The following is a 15,158-nucleotide window of genomic DNA, read 5'->3' on the forward strand; positions in this document are numbered from 1 at the left end:
ACTGGAGTACAAAATTGCAACAATAAAACAAAGGTTAAAGTAGAACAAAGATTGAATCTAAAATATAAACTAATGCTTGAAACCAACATCTCATCTAAAGCGCTTTTGATGAACTCCAAGAAACAGCATGTCAATTAAAAGTGATCCAAACACAAATTCCATAACCACTTGCAAATCCCCAACAAATTCAACTCTCTCGTCAATGATTCAACTCTCTCCATAGATAATGACACAAACTTCTTCACACCGTCTTTCGTCTCGGTCACATTATCAACATGTTCCTTAAACGTTTGTCCCATTTTTTTTTTCCTTTTTCCAATGACCCTTTTGTGGAATCTTGAACATTATCGTAAACATCATTAGCTTTATCATAAACTTTCTCTTTAGCATTATCAACTGCATCAATAACATTGTTAACAACTTCTTTCACTGCTTCTTTGTTTGAATAAACAATATCTCTCTTCTTATCAATTGTTTATGAGGCTTTATCCTTTGCTTTCTCCATTGCGTGTTTGCATTTACCATATGCATCACAAATAAGCTCTTTAGCATTAGGAGATCCAGACCAAGGTGGACGCAGCATTGACGAATCGCGGCGGAGGAAAAGCCGGTTTGCTTGGTCGGATCGTTGTTGAAAAGGAAGGACACGCCAAGGAGCATCATAACTTAATTAGGAAAAGCGTAAAAGTCTTGAACTTGAAATTCTTGTAGCAGAGGTTATGTGAGTTGTTGTTGTTTTCCTTTTGAAAGCATGATTGTGAATGAGTGAAGTTGAAGGAATAATAGTCTTCACAGGAATTGTCTCCATAAGACAACATTCACACATAAGATAACTAAAACACACATAGAATGAAAGATAGTTACACATCGGTTAAACAATAGTAAGAGTGCAGACCTTGGAAGTTATAGTGAGCCATAGTTTTACTTTTACTCTTGTTGTGAGAGATGCGGGTAGAACAAAAGGAACTCATTTGTTCCATATATAGAGAGGCAGAGATTAGGTGCATTAGTAATTGTTGTATAGGCATTGGGTAGTAGTTGCTGCATGGGAAATATACATCATTAAAAGATAAGTATTGGGCACATTGGAAAGACACAAAACATTAACTGCAGTTGTTGGAAGACAGATGGTTGGTGGCTGCACTGCACTCGTTTCATTGCAGGAATCCATAAAGATGGGATGTATTTATAGATGCATGAAACACATTCCATTGGTAAATGTTGCTATGGAAAAACGAAAACATTCAATGAATGTGATACAGGAATATGAAGAGTCTGTAGAAATTGCTTAGAAAACCTAGTTTAGAGCCTCGTAATGGAAAATATACATTTAATTGGCATCAAGAGATGCATTAAGCGCCTAGGCATAAGGTAAGAGGAATTTGAATTTTGAAAATCGCATTAAATGAATAGGTTTGCAAGATTTCCCGCTCAAACTAAAGAATTAGGGTTTTGCATATTTGTTTACATTGTAGGTTAGGATTAGATAATAAGGATATGTTCTTTAATTTATAATATAATGAATGTTAAAGGGTAAAAAATGGAATTTAGTTAAACAGATAAGGGTAAAAATGGTATAAAAGATGATAAGCTATAAGCTCAAACACTACTTGAAGTAGCTTCTGAAAAATAGCTTATAAGCTCCTGAAATAAGCTATAAGCTCGTTGTAAAAAAACGTTACCAAACAGAGCTTTTTTTGTCAGACGAGCTTATAAGTTATAAGCTATAAGCTCGTTTTTTGGCCTTGCCAAACAGAGCCAAAGTAGACCCAAGTCATTCTAAAATATCATCAATGAAGAGGATGAAATACCTTTTGTTGTGGAGTGAGGGTGTCCTCATCGGTCTACAAACATTTGTGTGTATCAACTCCAACAACTCCTCAGCTCTCCAAGTTTCTCATGTTGGAAATGTCAATCGATGTTGCTTTCCAAGAAGACATCCTTCACAAGCTTCATTATTTTCCTTCAAGTGTGGGAGATCTCTCATCATATTTTTTCTGATATTACATCTTCAATGCTTGAGTGTTGAAGTGACCAAATCTTTGATGCCATAGCCATGAATCATCAACTTGAACTTTGAAGGCAATGTTAGTTGAAGCTTATTGGAAAGCTTCTATTTCTTTTTTCCGTTTTTATTTTGGTTATATCTTGCCTTCTGTGATTGTTGTCATATATTGAGCATGTGTCTCCTTCAATTGTATCATCATCATGCCTACTCGCTCTTCGCTCATAAGCTTCTAGTGAGCCTATTAATTTTGTCACTAACAAAGTAGACAGATCTTTGGTTTGCTTAATCGTAGTAACAATTGCATCATACTTACGAGGAATAGAAATTAGAATTTTCTCAACAATTATTTTGTCGAGAATACTATCCCCGTAAGTTTTCATTTGACTCACTAGTTCTTTTATCTCGGTATAATATTGTTTTACGGTCTCAGACTCTTTCATTTTTAATAACTCGAACTCACGTCTTAGAATCTGAAATTTAATGGCACGTACCTTGTCACTTCCTTCAAACTCATCTTTTAGTGTACCCCAAGCATCTTTGGCACTTGTATCTCCCATTATTCTTGGAAAGATACTGTCTGCTACCGCTTGTTGCAGAAAGAACAATGCCTTTGCATCTTTCTGTTTATTTTCCTTCAACTCCTTTTTCTGAGCTGCATTGAGAGTTGAAATGTCTGCGGGAATAGTAAATCCTTCATCTACAATCTCCCATAAATCTTGAGAGCAAAAAAATGTCTTCATTTTAATGCTCCAAAAATCATAGTTTTCACCATTGAAAGTAAGGATAGTCATAGATGATAGTTGAATGGTATTAGCCATCTCTTATGGAAAAGTTTAGAAATTGTGTAGGATATAAGGAGGGTTTGGTTGGAATTTAAGTGGATAAATTTTCTAGATAGTTCTTTCTAGATTCTTCATGACATTTCCTACTACATGTGTAGTATTAATTAATTCTAAAACATACTAAACTATTCTAGAAAAATATAGGCATGTACATCATTCTATAACATTCTATAGGTTACTAATGCATTCTAGAGAATTCTAGAAATATGCATCACATTTTAACAATTACTAAAGATTTGGAAATAATATTATGAGGATGGCTGAAATGCATAGTATGCTAATTGTGATAACTAATTCTATTTTAACCTTGCTGTCTCTGCCTGCTAAAACTATTTTTGATTTTCCTTCTCAGAACTTTTGAAAGGGCCAAGTATAAGGTTCTGTTCTATATAAAAGTATATAATCTATAATTCTACAACAATAACAATATCTAAAAATTAAGACCTGAATTTATTGAAGACTTAACAATATCCAACTGTATCTGACTCTAAGCCTTATGCCTATAAAATTAGCACCTAATCATTTAGAGAGTGATCATTGAACTTCATTAGCTTTCATTTTGGTTCCCTTATCAGCTTGTGTCTATGACCTTGTTCATCAAAATCTGCAATGCTATGACACCATGATCCCTATTCAAAAGTTGCAGTAAAAAGCAATCCGGATTAAAGAACACTGCATATTTTCACCCTCTTCTTTACTTAGCCTCTTTATAGCAAAGCAAATAGAGGAGATGGTCAGGCTTAAGAGAATATTTACAACAGAACTACAAAACCAATCAAAATTTTCACAATCATGTACAGTGTAACACCCCAAATTTTCCAAAATATAGTTTCCATATATTTATACATCTGTTTGCTCTATAAATCTATGGGTATTAGTTTATGTGATTTTATGTTTAAATGTGGCTTGATTATTATTGTGACATTGTGGGGATTAATGATAAGTGTGCGCATAATTTATTTAAATTCTAATTATTTATTATATAAATAATTATCTTGGTGCCTTAGCAATATTTCGATTATCATCTCTTATATGTAAATTTGTTATGGTGAGATATCTTCCTATGCCTTTGATTTTATGGGTTATTTTTAGATTGCAATTATTTTAAAAATAATATTTTATTAGTGAAATATTTATGCTTGACATCTTTAAAAAAAAATTTAAATTAATAAATAGATAGTTATGTTTGACACGGAAGGCTAATTGCTATTGTTTAAATGTCCATGTATTGACTTAATATACCAATGTGTGTTAAAAATCATCTGAGATAGCTTAGAAGGTAGAAAGCCCACATGCCTAGATTTATATCCATGCTGTATTCACTTTAACCTAATTGAGAAAGAAGTAGGCGCCGTACACACCACTACCAAATAAAAGTTGTGATGTTGTGTTAGTTATAAAACTAGTGTTGTCTCTCGGTTGCGATTTTGTTTGAACTGCCGTCACTGAATTGAGAAATCAATCCTATATTTTCATCTTCTTCACGAGAATATTTATCTTCACCGATTGGTAATTGAGAAGAGGAAACACGTATTCAATCAGTTGTTCAGATTCGTTGGTGTCTTTCAGTTCTCTATCCTCTCTTATATAATGTTAAAGCTTCAATCCAGGTATGGGGTGAGAGAGAAGAGTTCGAGATCATGAGTGTAAATTAATTGAGATGAACGGGAAAGTCGTATTTCCCAAAGTTCATTCGGGGCTCACCGCGACGGTTGTAGCCCTTGGAGAGAATGATTAAATTAATGTGCAAATTTGGAAGTGTGAGGTTAAAAGATGATTTAGAAACATTATTAAGTTGTTGCTTTGATTTAAATTATGTGAATATGTGGTATTTGATGTCAATGATAAATCTTGTGTATGTGCTCATGCTTGATTTGCCACAATTATTCAATGATTGATATAAACGTGATGTTATGTATTGTATACTTGATTGCATTAGAGTTTTTCTTTGCCACATGTATATGATGACTATTGAAATTGAGATGCTGGTTGGAATATGATTGTATGTGATTGAAAATATGGTATATGGTTTGATGATGAGAATAATGATGTTGACTAAAATTTGTGGTGTGAATGACGATATATGTTCTTGATGACGATGTTATCTATGATGATGATGAGTTTGTTGATGATTTGTGTGCTTGCTTTAGAGTCGTGCATTTTAGGGGAAGTCTTGCATTAATATGTGGATTATGTGATTAAGTGTATCTGTGTAATACTTGCGGAATTTAATTGTTTGCGTTCATATAGAGTCTAGAGCATAAGTCTTGCATATGTGGGAGAAAAGTTCAGTAACATATCTCTGGCAACTATGTTGAGAAAAGTCCAGTAACATATCTCTGGATCCCATGTTGAGAAAAGTCCAGTAATATAACTCTGGCAAAACGATGAGTAGGTGTGGTACCACATTCATATAGGTCTTAGGATTGAGTCCATGTGCATGAAAATTGATTGTGATTTGTATTTGGTGAATAAGTGTAATTGTGTGAAACGATGAAGGTAATTATCTGTTGATGATTTGTTATGAAGATGATTATTGGTGACTATATGTGTTGTGCCTATTTTCGAATTGAATGGTGACAATGTGTTTGTAAAGATTTTGGTTCTTATGTTGTAATGATATTTTTTTTTTACTAATGTGTATTGAGTAGATATAATATATTGTTCAAGGTTTTGAATATTACGTTTGTGATGTGATATAGCTTTGACTTGATTTCTTACGTGTTCTTCTCATTTATTTTATACTATTACATGTTCTCGAAACTCACCCCTTCGTTGTTTGTGTTTGCTGGCTTGGCCCTGCGGTTGCGAAACCGTAGTTCTATAGGTTATGAGTCTTGGAGTCAAGTACATGCATTTCATGAAGACTTGTCTTTTGTCGTCTGTTATCTTGGGGAAAAACACCGCTCTGATAGTGACACGGGAAAAGGGATATGTTTACTTATTTAGTTTTGTACAAGAAAACCATTGTCTATGATGTAAAAGAAAATATTTTCGAAAGCAATAGATTTGATGTTAATTTTATTATAATTTTCAATGAAGTGAAATCTGAATTATGTTTGTTATGAATCAATGTGATATCCTAAATCTTGTGGAAGAATTCTTAAACTATGAGAAAAGTTTTTATTTGACACTTTCTGCTGCGAATCAAATTCTATTTTTAATTAAATAATAGTAATAATTATTTTTGGGATTTAGGGTGTCACAATAGTGGTATCAGAGCAGGTCTGTCCAATTAATCCTTGTGGGTTATGTGTCAGTCATGTGTCTATTGTGATTGTGTGCATCCTTGTCAATTGTCTGGTAGTTTTCACCATTAAAAAAAAAAAAAAAGTTCTGTGGTTGTTTTCCTTCTATGATGTGTTATGTGCCTATGGTGCTTGTTGGGTGCTATGTGGAGATGTCATGAAATAGTTGTCCATCCGTGTGTGCCATTGAGTATTTGGTGAGATTATTCTTACTTCCATATTTTGATGCCAAGTGAAGCTTTAGTGATGAATTTAAAATTTACGAGTTTAGTTGCATATAAAAGAAAATTAAAGTAAGTACATTTTATTTTAATTTTGCTTATATGTTTTTTTTTTTCTTCTTTCTATAATGTTCATTAGAAGTGTAGTTTGGGGATAACTTTTGGTTGTTGTGGGTTTTTGGGTTGATTGAATTTTCTGATCTAGTTCGTTTTGCTGCTATGTATCATTGGGTATTGGTCTCTTTTGGTGACAAATTTCGTTTTGGGGTTGATGTTCGGTACATATGCAGAGCTTTGATGTTATGGTTTGGTTCTTTTTTTTAGGTTTCAAGAATTCATACTTTGGTTTTGAAATTTGATAGTTGGTCTGTGATTTTGCAACTGATCCTTCTTCTTAGTCTTTGTGGGACTAGTTGTCGCAGTAGTTTTTTTTTTTTTCTTTTTCTCTTTTCTATTTTGTCTTGTTTGTTCTGTTTTGGTAGTTTTGGTGTAAAGATGATTGTTAGCCGGTATACATATACTTTTCTCTCAATCTTGAGTTCGTCTTATGCTTTGATTGAAATCAATGAATTTTTATTTAATTTTTTTATAGAAAAGAAAAATAGAGTAAATCATTTGGTTAAAAAAAAAAAACGGGGGGGCCATAATTTTTTTTCTTTCCTCCTTCCTCTTATTGTTAAAAAAAAAAAAAACTCTAGGTTTCAAATTTATTTTAAATGTGCATTGAACTTGCTTTGTACTTCAAATTAAGATACGAGGACGTGAATTAAATTGATAGTTTAATTATGAATGTTAAAATTTATGTCATTCAACTAAATTAATTAAGTACATTTCATAGAGGTATTAGTTGCAAATGGTTTTGTTCTTCTAAGAAGAGCCTAAAGGAACTGGTATAAATTTTTACTAGAAATATTGTGTGTATGACATTTATTTTTCTTCTCCTTCTATGTGTCTTGCTTCTATTTGAGGTTATGGTGTGGTAGTCTCTACCTTGTGATTTCAGTGTTTTGGCTTGCATCCGATTGATTATTTTTTTCTGTTGTAGTTTTCTTTTGAGAGTTTCATGTTTGTGTTGTTTTATGTGTAGTTGTGTTTGTGGTGTTTGAGGTTGTGATGCATTTTTTGGAGGTTATATTGTGGTGATGGAAAGTTGGTCAGATATATTTTTTATTTATTTTTCCATAGTTGATTTGATATAAGTTGGATAGAAATTACTTCCCTTCGATCAGAGAGAGAACCTTTATTCATATTCTTTGTTAAATATTATTGACTCTCCTTTCCAAATGCTATGCGATTATTAGTTTTAAGAAATGTATTCCTCTTGTAAATGTTTATGTGATTACGTATATTTACATGTGTGTCACTTAATAAATAGAGAGTAACTTCTATAGTTTACAATTGTTAATGAAACTATTTGGTTGTGCTGTGATAAAGTTTAAGGTAAGTTAGTGATTCAAATGTTATATAGTTTAAGATAGTTAGGTCAAAATTAAATCAATTTTTCTCGTGAGCTCTGAATTTCGAGGACGAAATTCTTTTAAGGGGGGTAGAGTTGTAACACCCCAAATTTTCCAAAATATAGTTTCCATATATTTATACATCTGTTTGCTCTATAAATCTATGGGTATTAGTTTATGTGATTTTATGTTTAAATGTGGCTTGATTATTATTGTGACATTGTGGGGATTAATGATAAGTGTGCGCATAATTTATTTAAATTCTAATTATTTATTATATAAATAATTATCTTGGTGCCTTAGCAATATTTCGATTATCATCTCTTATATGTAAATTTGTTATGGTGAGATATCTTCCTATGCCTTTGATTTTATGGGTTATTTTTAGATTGCAATTATTTTAAAAATAATATTTTATTAGTGAAATATTTATGCTTGACATCTTTAAAAAAAAATTTAAATTAATAAATAGATAGTTATGTTTGACACGGAAGGCTAATTGCTATTGTTTAAATGTCCATGTATTGACTTAATATACCAATGTGTGTTAAAAATCATCTGAGATAGCTTAGAAGGTAGAAAGCCCACATGCCTAGATTTATATCCATGCTGTATTCACTTTAACCTAATTGAGAAAGAAGTAGGCGCCGTACACACCACTACCAAATAAAAGTTGTGATGTTGTGTTAGTTATAAAACTAGTGTTGTCTCTCGGTTGCGATTTTGTTTGAACTGCCGTCACTGAATTGAGAAATCAATCCTATATTTTCATCTTCTTCACGAGAATATTTATCTTCACCGATTGGTAATTGAGAAGAGGAAACACGTATTCAATCAGTTGTTCAGATTCGTTGGTGTCTTTCAGTTCTCTATCCTCTCTTATATAATGTTAAAGCTTCAATCCAGGTATGGGGTGAGAGAGAAGAGTTCGAGATCATGAGTGTAAATTAATTGAGATGAACGGGAAAGTCGTATTTCCCAAAGTTCATTCGGGGCTCACCGCGACGGTTGTAGCCCTTGGAGAGAATGATTAAATTAATGTGCAAATTTGGAAGTATGAGGTTAAAAGATGATTTAGAAACATTATTAAGTTGTTGCTTTGATTTAAATTATGTGAATATGTGGTATTTGATGTCAATGATAAATCTTGTGTATGTGTTCATGCTTGATTTGCCACAATTATTCAATGATTGATATAAACGTGATGTTATGTATTGTATACTTGATTGCATTAGAGTTTTTCTTTGCCACATGTATATGATGACTATTGAAATTGAGATGCTGGTTGGAATATGATTGTATGTGATTGAAAATATGGTATATGGTTTGATGATGAGAATAATGATGTTGACTAAAATTTGTGGTGTGAATGACGATGTATGTTCTTGATGACGATGTTATCTATGATGATGATGAGTTTGTTGATGATTTGTGTGCTTGCTTTAGAGTCGTGCATTTTAGGGGAAGTCTTGCATTAATATGTGGATTATGTGATTAAGTGTATCTGTGTAATACTTGCGGAATTTAATTGTTTGCGTTCATATAGAGTCTAGAGCATAAGTCTTGCATATGTGGGAGAAAAGTTCAGTAACATATCTCTGGCAACTATGTTGAGAAAAGTCCAGTAACATATCTCTGGATCCCATGTTGAGAAAAGTCCAGTAATATAACTCTGGCAAAACGATGAGTAGGTGTGGTACCACATTCATATAGGTCTTAGGATTGAGTCCATGTGCATGAAAATTGATTGTGATTTGTATTTGGTGAATAAGTGTAATTGTGTGAAACGATGAAGGTAATTATCTGTTGATGATTTGTTATGAAGATGATTATTGGTGACTATATGTGTTGTGCCTATTTTCGAATTGAATGGTGACAATGTGTTTGTAAAGATTTTGGTTCTTATGTTGTAATGATATTTTTTTTTACTAATGTGTATTGAGTAGATATAATATATTGTTCAAGGTTTTGAATATTACGTTTGTGATGTGATATAGCTTTGACTTGATTTCTTACGTGTTCTTCTCATTTATTTTATACTATTACATGTTCTCGAAACTCACCCCTTCGTTGTTTGTGTTTGCTGGCTTGGCCCTGCGGTTGCGAAACCGTAGTTCTATAGGTTATGAGTCTTGGAGTCAAGTACATGCATTTCATGAAGACTTGTCTTTTGTCGTCTGTTATCTTGGGGAAAAGCACCGCTCTGATAGTGACACGGGAAAAGGGATATGTTTACTTATTTAGTTTTGTACAAGAAAACCATTGTCTATGATGTAAAAGAAAATATTTTCGAAAGCAATAGATTTGATGTTAATTTTATTATAATTTTCAATGAAGTGAAATCTGAATTATGTTTGTTATGAATCAATGTGATATCCTAAATCTTGTGGAAGAATTCTTAAACTATGAGAAAAGTTTTTATTTGACACTTTCTGCTGCGAATCAAATTCTATTTTTAATTAAATAATAGTAATAATTATTTTTGGGATTTAGGGTGTCACAATAGTGGTATCAGAGCAGGTCTGTCCAATTAATCCTTGTGGGTTATGTGTCAGTCATGTGTCTATTGTGATTGTGTGCATCCTTGTCAATTGTCTGGTAGTTTTCACCATTAAAAAAAAAAAAAAAGTTCTGTGGTTGTTTTCCTTCTATGATGTGTTATGTGCCTATGGTGCTTGTTGGGTGCTATGTGGAGATGTCATGAAATAGTTGTCCATCCGTGTGTGCCATTGAGTATTTGGTGAGATTATTCTTACTTCCATATTTTGATGCCAAGTGAAGCTTTAGTGATGAATTTAAAATTTACGAGTTTAGTTGCATATAAAAGAAAATTAAAGTAAGTACATTTTATTTTAATTTTGCTTATATGTTTTTTTTTTTCTTCTTTCTATAATGTTCATTAGAAGTGTAGTTTGGGGATAACTTTTGGTTGTTGTGGGTTTTTGGGTTGATTGAATTTTCTGATCTAGTTCGTTTTGCTGCTATGTATCATTGGGTATTGGTCTCTTTTGGTGACAAATTTCGTTTTGGGGTTGATGTTCGGTACATATGCAGAGCTTTGATGTTATGGTTTGGTTCTTTTTTTTAGGTTTCAAGAATTCATACTTTGGTTTTGAAATTTGATAGTTGGTCTGTGATTTTGCAACTGATCCTTCTTCTTAGTCTTTGTGGGACTAGTTGTCGCAGTAGTTTTTTTTTTTTTCTTTTTCTCTTTTCTATTTTGTCTTGTTTGTTCTGTTTTGGTAGTTTTGGTGTAAAGATGATTGTTAGCCGGTATACATATACTTTTCTCTCAATCTTGAGTTCGTCTTATGCTTTGATTGAAATCAATGAATTTTTATTTAATTTTTTTATAGAAAAGAAAAATAGAGTAAATCATTTGGTTAAAAAAAAAAAACGGGGGGGCCATAATTTTTTTTCTTTCCTCCTTCCTCTTATTGTTAAAAAAAAAAAAAACTCTAGGTTTCAAATTTATTTTAAATGTGCATTGAACTTGCTTTGTACTTCAAATTAAGATACGAGGACGTGAATTAAATTGATAGTTTAATTATGAATGTTAAAATTTATGTCATTCAACTAAATTAATTAAGTACATTTCATAGAGGTATTAGTTGCAAATGGTTTTGTTCTTCTAAGAAGAGCCTAAAGGAACTGGTATAAATTTTTACTAGAAATATTGTGTGTATGACATTTATTTTTCTTCTCCTTCTATGTGTCTTGCTTCTATTTGAGGTTATGGTGTGGTAGTCTCTACCTTGTGATTTCAGTGTTTTGGCTTGCATCCGATTGATTATTTTTTTCTGTTGTAGTTTTCTTTTGAGAGTTTCATGTTTGTGTTGTTTTATGTGTAGTTGTGTTTGTGGTGTTTGAGGTTGTGATGCATTTTTTGGAGGTTATATTGTGGTGATGGAAAGTTGGTCAGATATATTTTTTATTTATTTTTCCATAGTTGATTTGATATAAGTTGGATAGAAATTACTTCCCTTCGATCAGAGAGAGAACCTTTATTCATATTCTTTGTTAAATATTATTGACTCTCCTTTCCAAATGCTATGCGATTATTAGTTTTAAGAAATGTATTCCTCTTGTAAATGTTTATGTGATTACGTATATTTACATGTGTGTCACTTAATAAATAGAGAGTAACTTCTATAGTTTACAATTGTTAATGAAACTATTTGGTTGTGCTGTGATAAAGTTTAAGGTAAGTTAGTGATTCAAATGTTATATAGTTTAAGATAGTTAGGTCAAAATTAAATCAATTTTTCTCGTGAGCTCTGAATTTCGAGGACGAAATTCTTTTAAGGGGGGTAGAGTTGTAACACCCCAAATTTTCCAAAATATAGTTTCCATATATTTATACATCTGTTTGCTCTATAAATCTATGGGTATTAGTTTATGTGATTTTATGTTTAAATGTGGCTTGATTATTATTGTGACATTGTGGGGATTAATGATAAGTGTGCGCATAATTTATTTAAATTCTAATTATTTATTATATAAATAATTATCTTGGTGCCTTAGCAATATTTCGATTATCATCTCTTATATGTAAATTTGTTATGGTGAGATATCTTCCTATGCCTTTGATTTTATGGGTTATTTTTAGATTGCAATTATTTTAAAAATAATATTTTATTAGTGAAATATTTATGCTTGACATCTTTAAAAAAAAAATTAAATTAATAAATAGATAGTTATGTTTGACACGGAAGGCTAATTGCTATTGTTTAAATGTCCATGTATTGACTTAATATACCAATGTGTGTTAAAAATCATCTGAGATAGCTTAGAAGGTAGAAAGCCCACATGCCTAGATTTATATCCATGCTGTATTCACTTTAACCTAATTGAGAAAGAAGTAGGCGCCGTACACACCACTACCAAATAAAAGTTGTGATGTTGTGTTAGTTATAAAACTAGTGTTGTCTCTCGGTTGCGATTTTGTTTGAACTGCCGTCACTGAATTGAGAAATCAATCCTATATTTTCATCTTCTTCACGAGAATATTTATCTTCACCGATTGGTAATTGAGAAGAGGAAACACGTATTCAATCAGTTGTTCAGATTCGTTGGTGTCTTTCAGTTCTCTATCCTCTCTTATATAATGTTAAAGCTTCAATCCAGGTATGGGGTGAGAGAGAAGAGTTCGAGATCATGAGTGTAAATTAATTGAGATGAACGGGAAAGTCGTATTTCCCAAAGTTCATTCGGGGCTCACCGCGACGGTTGTAGCCCTTGGAGAGAATGATTAAATTAATGTGCAAATTTGGAAGTGTGAGGTTAAAAGATGATTTAGAAACATTATTAAGTTGTTGCTTTGATTTAAATTATGTGAATATGTGGTATTTGATGTCAATGATAAATCTTGTGTATGTGTTCATGCTTGATTTGCCACAATTATTCAATGATTGATATAAACGTGATGTTATGTATTGTATACTTGATTGCATTAGAGTTTTTCTTTGCCACATGTATATGATGACTATTGAAATTGAGATGCTGGTTGGAATATGATTGTATGTGATTGAAAATATGGTATATGGTTTGATGATGAGAATACTGATGTTGACTAAAATTTGTGGTGTGAATGACGATGTATGTTCTTGATGACGATGTTATCTATGATGATGATGAGTTTGTTGATGATTTGTGTGCTTGCTTTAGAGTCGTGCATTTTAGGGGAAGTCTTGCATTAATATGTGGATTATGTGATTAAGTGTATCTGTGTAATACTTGCGGAATTTAATTGTTTGCGTTCATATAGAGTCTAGAGCATAAGTCTTGCATATGTGGGAGAAAAGTTCAGTAACATATCTCTGGCAACTATGTTGAGAAAAGTCCAGTAACATATCTCTGGATCCCATGTTGAGAAAAGTCCAGTAATATAACTCTGGCAAAACGATGAGTAGGTGTGGTACCACATTCATATAGGTCTTAGGATTGAGTCCATGTGCATGAAAATTGATTGTGATTTGTATTTGGTGAATAAGTGTAATTGTGTGAAACGATGAAGGTAATTATCTGTTGATGATTTGTTATGAAGATGATTATTGGTGACTATATGTGTTGTGCCTATTTTCGAATTGAATGGTGACAATGTGTTTGTAAAGATTTTGGTTCTTATGTTGTAATGATATTTTTTTTTTACTAATGTGTATTGAGTAGATATAATATATTGTTCAAGGTTTTGAATATTACGTTTGTGATGTGATATAGCTTTGACTTGATTTCTTACGTGTTCTTCTCATTTATTTTATACTATTACATGTTCTCGAAACTCACCCCTTCGTTGTTTGTGTTTGCTGGCTTGGCCCTGCGGTTGCGAAACCGTAGTTCTATAGGTTATGAGTCTTGGAGTCAAGTACATGCATTTCATGAAGACTTGTCTTTTGTCGTCTGTTATCTTGGGGAAAAGCACCGCTCTGATAGTGACACGGGAAAAGGGATATGTTTACTTATTTAGTTTTGTACAAGAAAACCATTGTCTATGATGTAAAAGAAAATATTTTCGAAAGCAATAGATTTGATGTTAATTTTATTATAATTTTCAATGAAGTGAAATCTGAATTATGTTTGTTATGAATCAATGTGATATCCTAAATCTTGTGGAAGAATTCTTAAACTATGAGAAAAGTTTTTATTTGACACTTTCTGCTGCGAATCAAATTCTATTTTTAATTAAATAATAGTAATAATTATTTTTGGGATTTAGGGTGTCACAATAGTGGTATCAGAGCAGGTCTGTCCAATTAATCCTTGTGGGTTATGTGTCAGTCATGTGTCTGTTGTGATTGTGTGCATCCTTGTCAATTGTCTGGTAGTTTTCACCATTAAAAAAAAAAAAAAAAAGTTCTGTGGTTGTTTTCCTTCTATGATGTGTTATGTGCCTATGGTGCTTGTTGGGTGCTATGTGGAGATGTCATGAAATAGTTGTCCATCCGTGTGTGCCATTGAGTATTTGGTGAGATTATTCTTACTTCCATATTTTGATGCCAAGTGAAGCTTTAGTGATGAATTTAAAATTTACGAGTTTAGTTGCATATAAAAGAAAATTAAAGTAAGTACATTTTATTTTAATTTTGCTTATATGTTTTTTTTTCTTCTTTCTATAATGTTCATTAGAAGTGTAGTTTGGGGATAACTTTTGGTTGTTGTGGGTTTTTGGGTTGATTGAATTTTCTGATCTAGTTCGTTTTGCTGCTATGTATCATTGGGTATTGGTCTCTTTTGGTGACAAATTTCGTTTTGGGGTTGATGTTCGGTACATATGCAGAGCTTTGATGTTATGGTTTGGTTCTTTTTTTTAGGTTTCAAGAATTCATACTTTGGTTTTGAAATTTGATAGTTGGTCTGTGATTTTGCAACTGATCCTTCTTCTT

General features: G+C 32.1%; 1 protein-coding gene and 2 long non-coding RNA genes across 5 annotated transcripts in view; all 3 read left to right on the forward strand.

Annotated features, from left to right (window-relative positions):
• LOC146939361 (uncharacterized) overlaps nt 1-15,158 on the forward strand; it is a 74,427-nt gene that overhangs the window by 20,382 nt on the left and 38,887 nt on the right. The gene's annotated exons all lie outside the window — the stretch shown is intronic.
• On the forward strand, nt 8,345-10,140 carry LOC146939362 (uncharacterized). Its single transcript, XR_015033440.1, has 2 exons — nt 8,345-8,682; nt 9,891-10,140. It is a non-coding gene; the product is annotated as an uncharacterized LOC146939362 (long non-coding RNA).
• On the forward strand, nt 12,376-14,362 carry LOC146939363 (uncharacterized). Its single transcript, XR_015033441.1, has 2 exons — nt 12,376-12,903; nt 14,113-14,362. It is a non-coding gene; the product is annotated as an uncharacterized LOC146939363 (long non-coding RNA).

This window comes from Medicago sativa, chromosome 3 (genome assembly GCF_051527215.1).
Source record: "Medicago sativa cultivar Bolivia chromosome 3, Bolivia_mono, whole genome shotgun sequence".
NCBI lineage: Eukaryota > Viridiplantae > Streptophyta > Magnoliopsida > Fabales > Fabaceae > Medicago > Medicago sativa.